Source organism: Rousettus aegyptiacus, unplaced genomic scaffold, assembly GCF_014176215.1.
Source record: "Rousettus aegyptiacus isolate mRouAeg1 unplaced genomic scaffold, mRouAeg1.p scaffold_m13_p_4, whole genome shotgun sequence".
Taxonomy (NCBI): Eukaryota; Metazoa; Chordata; class Mammalia; order Chiroptera; family Pteropodidae; genus Rousettus; species Rousettus aegyptiacus.
In genome coordinates, this window is record NW_023416307.1 from 3,153,240 (window position 1) to 3,163,502 (window position 10,263).

The 10,263-nt window shown below is 54.9% G+C and overlaps 1 long non-coding RNA gene across 1 annotated transcript; it reads right to left on the bottom strand.

The window, feature by feature from the left end:
• Positions 1-4,833: 4,833 nt before the first annotated feature.
• Positions 4,834-9,357, bottom strand: LOC118601587. The gene is made up of 2 exons (XR_004950346.1): positions 8,277-9,357; positions 4,834-7,669 (listed from the first exon to the last, which is right to left on the bottom strand). It is a non-coding gene; the product is annotated as an uncharacterized LOC118601587 (long non-coding RNA).
• Between the last annotated feature and the right edge of the window lie 906 nt (positions 9,358-10,263).

Genomic DNA, 10,263 nt, shown 5'->3' on the forward strand with positions numbered 1-10,263 from the left:
AATCTCACGGGAGTAAACAGCGCCTGCACAACACCTCAAGCTGTTAACATCCACCATGGTTTGCCATAGTTACATGTTTTCTTTTCAGCTTCATCGATGGAGTGTTTTAAGCATACGTAGCAACTGGATTTTTCTTTGGAAGAGCCCAATTATAGAGAGATGCCACCATAAGTCTATCCAAGCCTAAAATTTGGATATAACAATATTATAAGAACTCATATATGTTTTTAAAGGTTCAAGAGAGAAACTCAAACACAATAGGAATGCAAACAAATTATTCGAAGTCAATGTTTGAATATGCCAGTTTAACTGCAATTTGAAAAGATATTTTGGAATGTTTCAATAATACAAGTGAGGAAATATAGACCCCTTAAATGGATATGTGAAAAAGTTCCTTTTCTTGACACTTTGAAATATGTCAAAGCACTGAGAGAAAATATGCATAAAAATTAATAGAATATTTTAAAAGCTATAAAGATGAGAAATGAACAACAGAAATTATTCCAATACTGAAAAGAGAATTTTAATAACAAAAAGTTTAGAATCTACAAAAAGTAATAAATCATTAAGACAAAGAAATAAATTTCTAATAGAAATAATAAATAGATTTTGGAATGATTTGATATCCATTATTAATGAGAAGTGAATCAGAGGAACACATTAAAATAATATTTTAAATTCTTATTTATGTGACTCTTAATACTGACACTGATAAAAAAAAATATATAGAGAGAACCCCTAACATGCCAATATGAGAACACTGACAACCACCTGGTTAATGGGAGTTCAAAGAATATTTAAGAACAGTCACTCACAAAAGAAACTTGAAACGCCTTTAAATCTTAAAGCTCATGTGTGAAAGAAACTCAGTAGTGATTGTCCCAATTTTAACAATCCTAAAACCTTACATGGCATTATTAATAATGAGCGGTGAGGCTAAAACCAATTAATTAATTAATCTCTCTACACTGGCAATAATAAATAAATGTTGATCACAGGTGCTAATGACCGAATTATCACTCTGTCCTCTCTGTTCAAATATATTTAAACATTGTCATATAATGAGAACGAAGAATATGCAGCCAGAAAACATAGAGGGGAAAGAGGTAGTTCAGGCAGTTAATAATATATTATGCTACTTTTCTGAATTTCTCAACATGTATGTTATTAAAAAATTTATAACTGGTAGTGATTTTTTCCTCTCCTAAATGTTCACCTCATACCTAAGTCCATATTCATAATTTCATAGTATTTATTAAAATGTCTCTCCCCAAATAATACGAACTTTGGGCCTCACAAAACCTAGCGTCTTCCCGGGTCCCCGTAGGCATCAGTCATGTCCCAGTGATGGCAGTCGGGATGGGGGGGGGAGGCAAGGACATACCCTCCAAGATGCTTTAAATAAATCACCAATGTCTCCTATTTTTTTGTTTGCTGGTTTCGTTTTTATGACTGATCTTTTTTCCTCTAAAAGAGTGACTCGAAGAGGGGGGCGGATATTTCGTTTTCTCCAGTTTGTCAATCTGGCTTCGCTGTTCAGTAATTGCAGAGGGCAGGACTTCGGGTGAAACCACGTCCCCGAGGACCAGGAAGATCTGCAAATACCAATGTGAGGGCAGGAGCTGAAACTACCAGACGTCACATGAAACGACAGAGAAAATGTGAGTTGTCCTGTGTACAAAGAGATCGGAGGGGCATGTGGGGGCCGCCCACCCCCTCGCAAAACCTCGGTGGCCGCCCTAACATGAGGTACCACGGCGACCATTTACCATGAATAATTTTATGATGCAGCAGCAAAAACCCCCGTTTGGACAGCCGGGCCCGCACATCGGAAGACCGCCTGAGGAGGGAGGGAGACCCCGTTCTGGCCCCGCTAGACAGCGAGCGCAGAGGAGCCCTGCGGCGGCCACGCGGAGGCACGGCGCCCGATCTCAGCGCGCCAACGCTCCCGGCAGCGAGGAGCGAAGGCGCGGGCCCTCGGCGCCGACACCGCGCTCGGTGTTCGATCACCGCGTTCAGCGCTGACCCTTGCACAAGCCTCGGAGGGAGGCAAGGAAGCGGGCCTGGAGGAATGCGGATGAAGGTGCGAGAACTGGGAGGGTCCACCCCGGCCCCAGCCCACTAACACGCCCCACACCAGCCCCCCTCCCCACCTCCAACTCCAGCCCACCCCAACCCCACCCTACCCAACCCAAAACCACCCCACCCCCACCCGACCCCAACCAACCCACCCCAACCTCAACCTACCCAACCCAAAACCAATCCTACTCCACCCCAATCCACCCCGACCCCACCCCAACTCACCCCAACCCCATCCTACCCAACCCAAAACCACCCCTACCCACCCCTACCCACCCCGACCCCACTCCGACCCCACCCAACCACACCCCAGCCCCACCCTAGCTCGCCCCTACCCATTCCTCCTGCTGCCGGAGCGAGTGCTCGCACCCCTTCTCCCAGCCAAGCGCGGGGTGAGCTGCACTTTGGCAGCTTCTGCGAATGTCCTGACCGTCCTTGCAGGCTGAGTAACATCCTTCCTCAGGGGCTGATTTCAAGCAGCCATGATCAAAAGACCAAACGGAGGGGGCTGGGAGAGTGCGCAGGCAACGGGCCAGAGAGGGCAAGCGTCGGAGGCTTCTAGAAACGTGCGGCTTGCCCACTTGGCCCCGATTCTCACGCCCTCGGCTGCCCGCTCTCCACGAGCAGACGAGGACTTCCACGGGCTGTGTTTATACAGACCCAAGAGTGAGGCGGGTGCCGCTCCGAATGCTTATACGTGTCAACTTACTGAACCCTCACAACCCTGTCATTGGCCCGCTTCACAGGTGGGGAAACTGAGGCACCGTGCCGGTGGCCAGGATTCGCGCCCGGGCGGCCTGGCTCCCGAGTCTTCACTCCCAGGCGCTGCACAAGTGCCTCGCGCACCTGCAGTACAGCCGCCAGGCCCCCGAGGATGGGGTCCACATCAGCGCTTCCCAAAGCACAGAGCCCGTTGGAAACGTGAGTCCTCGGGCCCCGCCACAGACCACTGCATCCGAAAGCCAGGGCGCTGTGCCTAGCCGGACATCTGGGTAACTGAGAACCCCCGTTCTAAATGATCGCCAGGGTTCTCTCTGGGACTGCGCTGAAGGAGGGAGAAGGAGCCAGAGGCACAGAGAAGCAGGCGCTACCACGGATGAGCCAAGGGAGAAAGAGAGGCCGTGGGAACACGCTCCTTCGTGGACAAGCGGATGTCCGTCACTGGGGGCCCGTTCTGCTCCAAGGAAAGCGGCCAGCGGGGGTCCCTCGGACAAGCAGGAGGGGCCGGGACACGACTGCCGACCATGCGAGGACCCAGCCACAGGTGAAACCTGGCTGCTCTCGCCCCTCCCCTCCGCCGGACCTCTCTCAGTGCGAGCCGCACCATCCTTGACTCTTCCCCGCCCAGGACGGAGGCTGTCGGCCGTGTTCACAGAAGGGACAGCATCCCTGAGCGAGAAGCATCCTGGGGACCATTTCACCCACCGAGGCCACTTCCGGAGCAGAAGGGAACAGCTGGTCCACCACCCACCAGAAAACACCCATGGAAAGATCGAAGAATCACATGTTCCCTAAGAGAAATAAGTCCCGCCGACCAGGGAAGGGGTGACAGCACCCAGAAGAGGTGCCAGCACCCGGGGCCGCCTGAACGGTGGCAGGACCCGGAAGTGTGGGAAGTTGATGCTCTGTGACGTGAACCGCGCCATGGGAGACGGAACAGGGGGCCCAGTGGATACATTCTCCCCGCCCCCGCCGAAGGTCGGTTCCGAGAAGCCACATGTCCACAGTGCCTGCCTGGGGACAGCCCACCGGCCAGCCGCCCGCTGCCCCTTCTGGGGAAGCCGGGACAGGTGAGTGACAGACGACTTCTCTGCCTTCCCTCCTTCCCCACGCCACCCCTTTCTCCCTCCCGCTGGATTCTCTGGAATTTCCAGACACATACACACACACCCCCCAATAGAGGATTAGCTCATAATATGCGCTCAATTTTAAAAAGTATAAAGAAAACTGCCCCGGAGGTCGAGATGTAGAGTCCAGTCGAATTCCTAATCAGTTAGCCATGGTGAGATGATGATTATATCATCAGAAACCAGTCACTTCCTGTCCTCATGCCTCAGCCAAAAGCAGAAAGTAAAATGCCCGGAAGTGACAAAGACTTGGGACAAAGGCCAGTGTCCTGGCCAGGCAAGTGACCGCAGAGGCAATGGCTTTGAAGGGTGAGTGGGGTTAAAGATGGGCTCTGAAAAAAGAGCAGTGTTGCATCTGGACAAAAGCAAACTAAACGTTTCGAGCAAAGCAAATGCTGAAATTAGGTCTGGCCGCGAATGACAGAATATTGTCAAAATCAAATTCTTCAAAACTCTGGAAGCTAGCCCACAGCTTTGCAACAACTTGAAGAGATTAATTCGAGGTGAGTGACTGAATCTCAGTAAGAACTGTGAGCTCTGCAGTCATTTAACTCGCCCTGGGCCTACTGTCCTCTTCCCACTGGGGAAGGAGGGGCGCAGGGCTCCCCCAAACCCCATCCCCCAGACACAGTCATGATTTGATCTGTCTGGAAGTTCCCTAGAAATCCCAGTGGCTACGCATGATGAAGAACAGAGGTTCCAGTCTTCAACAGAGAACGCCGCCAGACGTGTAAAGGGACAGGAAATGTGGCCCACGGGGAGAAGCAGGACAGACCGCCCTGCCCAGCAAGCCACACCCTCTAGGCCGTGATGCACATGCTCGGCGAACCAATTCAGAGGCCACGTCTGAAGGAAGGTGTGAGAACTATGCCGTATCAAATAGAGAGTATCAATAAAGAGGCACAGATTATTCTAAAGAATATATAGATATAAATTCTGGAGCTGAAAAGTACAGTAACTGCAACGAAACAGTGACCAGCACCCATCGGCACGGCCCACTCGCTCTCCTCTTCCGGGCCTCTGCTCAGTGGCCTCCACCCTGAGGCCTTCTGCCCTCCCTCCTCCCCGCCCGCCCACAGCACTGCGAGTCTGCCCGCGCGGCCGTTCGCCTCCGCGGGGCGTCTGGCTGGTATTCTGTGTACCTCCTGGTCTGTCTGGTTCTGCTCTTCCCCCTCCGCTGGAGGTAGCTTCCAGAAAAGCAGAGACTTTGCTGCTTCGATCGCCGTCACCCCGCCAGCTCCCGGCCCAGTCCTGGCACCCCGACGGATGCTCCACATTTTTTGAATGAATGAACTCTATCGGCCTGCCCCACGGCCTACACGACCTACCTACACCGACCGCCAGGGCCAAAGGCCTCGTTCATGCCCTTCCCACCCCGGAGCTCCTCTGGGCTGCTGCCTGCACTCCGCCTACTGACAGAGATAAAAGAGGATCACGCAACCACGGTTTTTTGACATCCAATGAAGAAAACGGTCCGATAACATCTTCTGCGTCCTCTCACCAAACCCAAAGGTATGACACCCAGGAAGTAAACTCGGGGACGGCCTCCGTTTGTCTGCCTCACGACTTCACTGGGGGACTCCCTCTTCTGCGCGAGCCTTGCCTCCTTTCCCGTTCTCTGCCCCGCGACTGGAACCCCGCGGCCTCGGCCTTCCGCACACTGTTTCAAAGGTTCTCCGGGGCGAGCCCCCGGCGGGGACACCGACAGCGTGGTTACTTCCTAAAAAGCCACATCAGACTCGTCGGAGACCAGACACCGCGAGCTGTGGCTGATCTCAAGCCAGACAGGCCGTGCGGGTCTCGCGAGACCCTTGGGGGCTGGTTTTGCAGCACCCGCGTCTACCTGTGGGTGGGCCCCCCTCGCACATGCCGGCAAACCTCCCTTCCCGAGTGCGATGGAAGCAAGTCTCAGACGAGGCCTGCCTCTCACGCAGCCAACTACCAGCACGCAGGTGCGAGCGGTCCCACGACCTCATGCGTACGTGCCGTGAAATGCCAGCCGTCTGTCCTTCTGGGAGAGCAGGAGACGCTGTGCTTGAAAGGGTGCCCGAAGCTGCATCGTGGCAGGATTCAGCTTAGCATCTACCTGTGAGGGCGCGAACCCTGGCCCCGGTGTGGGGCCCAACTCCCCTGCTGCAGGTCGAGTCTGCGCCCCAGGCCAAGGGTGAAGGGCCTGCTTAGCTCCAGTGAATGCAGGGCAGGCTTCTCCAGCACCCCCGTCCCAGGGGGCAGGCCCAGGCCCCCATGACAGCCTGCGGCAGGGGGTTGAAGACTTGGGTTGGGCCTGACTTGGCCTCTTTCAGGCCATGCTATTCCAGGCAGAGCATTTCAGCTCGGTGCTGATAGACTGTAAATGAGGGTCCATGCCACCAAGAGGACAAAAGGAGGTAAGGTACCACATGTGAAACTGCATGAACTTAGGGACTCTGATTACCCACAGTGCTTGATTCGCTGCCTCAGGGGAGAGTTTCCACCCATGGCTCCCTGACGTCTGGGGCCTGGGAATCCGCTGTCGTGGGCTGTCTTGTGTGTTGTAGGGTGTTGAGCGGCATCCCTGGCCTCTACCCTCTCGATGCCAGTAACACACCCCATGCCAATATTACAACCAAAAACGCCTCCGGACATTGCCAAATAAAGAGTCCCCCTCCCCTGCACCTTGAGAACCACCGCCTCAGGGGGCAGAAACCTCTGCCGGTTGCCAGCCACACCTCCACCCCTGGGGCAGGCATGGAGACAAGGCGAGGACAGCAGTGAGGAGGAGAAGCCACCCTGCCCAGACACTAGGACGCGTGACAGCAAGGTCTGGCTCTACAGTGCGAAGGTCCCCATTCTGAACTTCTCTCCCTCGACTTTTAGGTTTCTGTGTGTGACAGTGATGTGGTGTCCAGCTTAGAGGGATACAAGTTTCTTTTAATGATCTGTTAATCTCAAAGATAAAATATTTGTCTGTGAATGGGACACGCTGTATTACCATCAGCTGTTCCTGACAACGGAAAGGCAGAGGCGCCTGCCACGTGCCGAGGTGTGAAGCGAGGTGGACAGGACCAGTGGGGGCAACTGAGGAAACTGGAGGACACTGGACACTCTGCCCACGTGGCCAGTGTTCCTGAGGGAAATCCAGTCACTCTTCGTGCTGCGGACAGTAAAGGGACCGCGTACTAAAGCTGACAAGCTCAGGGAAGACCAGCCTGGTGGGCCCTACAAACTCAGAGACCAGAAGTCACCACACAGCATGGCCCGAACACAAAAAGTCCTGACTCAAAGCGGGTCGTGGTGGGTATTCACATCCCGGGCCTGCAGCTTCCTTGACAAAGGTGGACCTTTACCGGCCAGCCAGAAGCTCCTGACCTTGAACATGATCGTCACAGCCTTCCCTCCGCCTTCTCCGTCCTAAACCACACCGTGAAAGCAGTGGCCTAGAGAAGCGGTTCCCCAGTGTCACAGTGCTCCTGCCGCTGCTGGGACCTCGCGAAAACCGCAGATTTCTGTCTCTAAAGAGTCCAAGTCAGTAGGTCCTCCTGGGGCCCAGGGACCATGTTTCTGATGCAGGTGGGGCCTGGACCATGTCTAGAGGACAGACTCACTGCTCAGTTTCCTTCCAGGGCTCCTCAACTGAACTTCACTTTGGGAAGAAAACCGACTTTACTCGAACATTCTGAGATTGATTTCCATCCACCGGTAACAGCTGTATTCTGATAAATCTGAGTAGCTAGAATATAGCTACAGTGCCTGGAAGTCTTCCTCTGAGGGTTGAAGCAAAAAGAAATAAAACATAATATGAATAGGATAAAATAAAATATAAAAAAATAAAACATAAATCGACCCCAAAAGTCTTGAAGAAGAATGTAGACTATTCCATAGGAATTTCTGAAGATGCAACACAGTACTTTACATTTCAAAGACTCTACGTTTCTCTCCCTCTCTCTCTGTCTCTGTCTGTCTGTCTGTCTGTCTGTCTGTCTCTCTTTCTCTTTTCCTCCATGGAGCTCTCTTCTAGCCCTCACCTTTCCACCTCTGCCCCACAGCAGGGCTGCCTACACCCTGCCCCCTGGTCCAGGGACCCGCCCCCCCACCAGCAGCCGGCTGGGAAATGTAGTCCAGTCTCCATCCCCTTCTGCTTGTCTCTCACGCTGGGGACCTGGAGTTCTATGGAATGAAGTATCCACCATTTTATCCTTAGATTACAACCAGAAGTCCTAAATTTATATTGCATCGGTAAAAAGCCAGTGAAGAAAAGGGTCCCGAAGTGGTTGGGAACCCCTGTTGGTTTTGAGGAAACATCAGTATTGATGAGAAAGTGAAGGGGACCCCAAAGGACTTCAACCATCTAAAACCAGTAACAGAAAATACCTTAGAAACTGGCTGCAGGGGAGGAAGACCCGACAGGCAGTCTCGGGAGGTCTAAACGTTGCTCCTGGTACACAAGCAGGTGAGAACAGAGCAGAGCCAGGAAAAGTGTCACGAGGCAATGGAAAAGGAAGTCACTAGAGCGGGGCGAACCAATGGCTGTGAGAAGGAGCTTCGGTGGCGACCTGGTCTTCAGGGCCTGCGTTCCCACAGGGATCCACTCCGGGTAGGCCAGATGTGCCAAGGAAGGGGAAGCCTGGGCGATTCTGGGCTCAGGTACACAGGACAGCCAGGCGATGCCACGTAGTGGCTGAGAGTGTAGGAGTAAAGCACGAGGACACTGGAACGTGACATGTGGGGTTCGAAGCCCCATGGACTAAGCCTGTTTCTTTTGCGCCGAGTGCCTTGGCACATGCTATGCCCTTCGCCTGAAACATTTTCCCTCTCCTCCACATCTGTCAAGTTTGCTTTGCTTAAAAGACCAGTTCGAATGGAACCATAAACACAGTCCTGGAGACAAAAGCAATAGCTTCGGCTCCTAGCATCACCCTGTGCTAACTGGGGGTGAGTGGAAAGGCCAGACGGAAAGATCCTGAATCCTGGAGTCAGATGATCCCGATTGGAATCCCCACTCTGACACTTAACAGCGGTGCGACACTGGGTAATTCACAACCACGTCAGGCCCAGCGTCCTCCTGGGTGAAATGGAGAAAACACCCAACACCCGAGGTCATTGCATTCTACCGAACAATGCCCGCCGGGAGCCACTTGGTGGCGGAAGCTGTGGCACGCTGCGCTGTGATTGTCCACTGTGAGCCCCCGGGGAAGGTTCCCCGCTTTCCGCAGGTCTCCGGCGCTCACGTGGGCTCGGCGCCGCGGGGAGCCGGAGGAGGCCGTGGGGGAGGGGAGTCACGGGCGGGAACCCTGAGCCGGCTCAGCCGTGAATTCACTCACGAGTCACAGAACAGGAATGCGGCCAGCAGCAGCCTTCCGCCTTCTGCCAGGAAGACGAGAAACCATGTCTGCCACTGTGAATCACTGCAGAGGACTCACTGCAGATCCGCCTTGGGGAACCCGGGGGTGGCGGGGGGGGGGAGGCGGGGGAGGGGCGTCCTGAACGAGAGTGAAAAGCACCGTGGGACCGGCTGAGCTTGGGCACTGCGGGCAGAGGAAGGCGCCCTCTGCGGGGATTTTCCTGGAAGGGTGCCCTCAGGGCGGCAAGAGCCTGCCTCAGGCCCCACGACAGGGGACTCCGCGAGGATGCGACCCCTCCTGGCCTGGCGCCTCCGGGGCTCTGGAGCATTCTCTGCGAAGTCCTATTCCTTAAAGTTGCTCTGCACGTTGACGGGGAACAACGGACAGAGTCCCGCAGGACATTAGGCTCAGTGCAAGTAAAGTATCCAGCCTCCTGACACCCACAAAGCACCTACCGCGACCGCGGCCTGGATGGCAAGACGCCCAAAGTGACCGCACCCAAGGGCGCCTGAGGACGCGTCCCCCGGGCCAGCCGCGTCGCAGCCTGGGAGCGAGGCCCGGCCCTCGGGGCGTGGCCCGGGAGCACCCAGCCAATCGGAGGCGCGGGCGCCGGTCACGTGACCACCGCCCGCGGCCCTGCTTGTCCGTCCTCCGCTCCGCAGCTCCGCCCAACGCGGCGAAAGGCTGGGGCTCCTCCTCGCGAAGGTTTCGGGGGAGCAGCTCAGGCGGCGTGTCCCCTTCTTGGTCCGACCCTGCAGGGAGCCGCGTCCTGGAGGAGGCGCTGCGAAGTGCGTGTCTCCGACGCAGAGCGCACGAGGCACCGCTGGAGCAAGGTCAAGGACGTCAGAGGGTCCTGCGGCCGGCCGGCCCCTCCCCTCCGGGACAGCCGGCTCCGGGGCCTGCGCGCTGCCCTTGTTCCATCCAGGCGGCTCAGGGGACCCCCGGACCCCTACGTGTTCTTCCCTGGTTAGGTTAACGGGCATCAGTGAGGTCTCTGGATCCCTTGATTTCCTGGT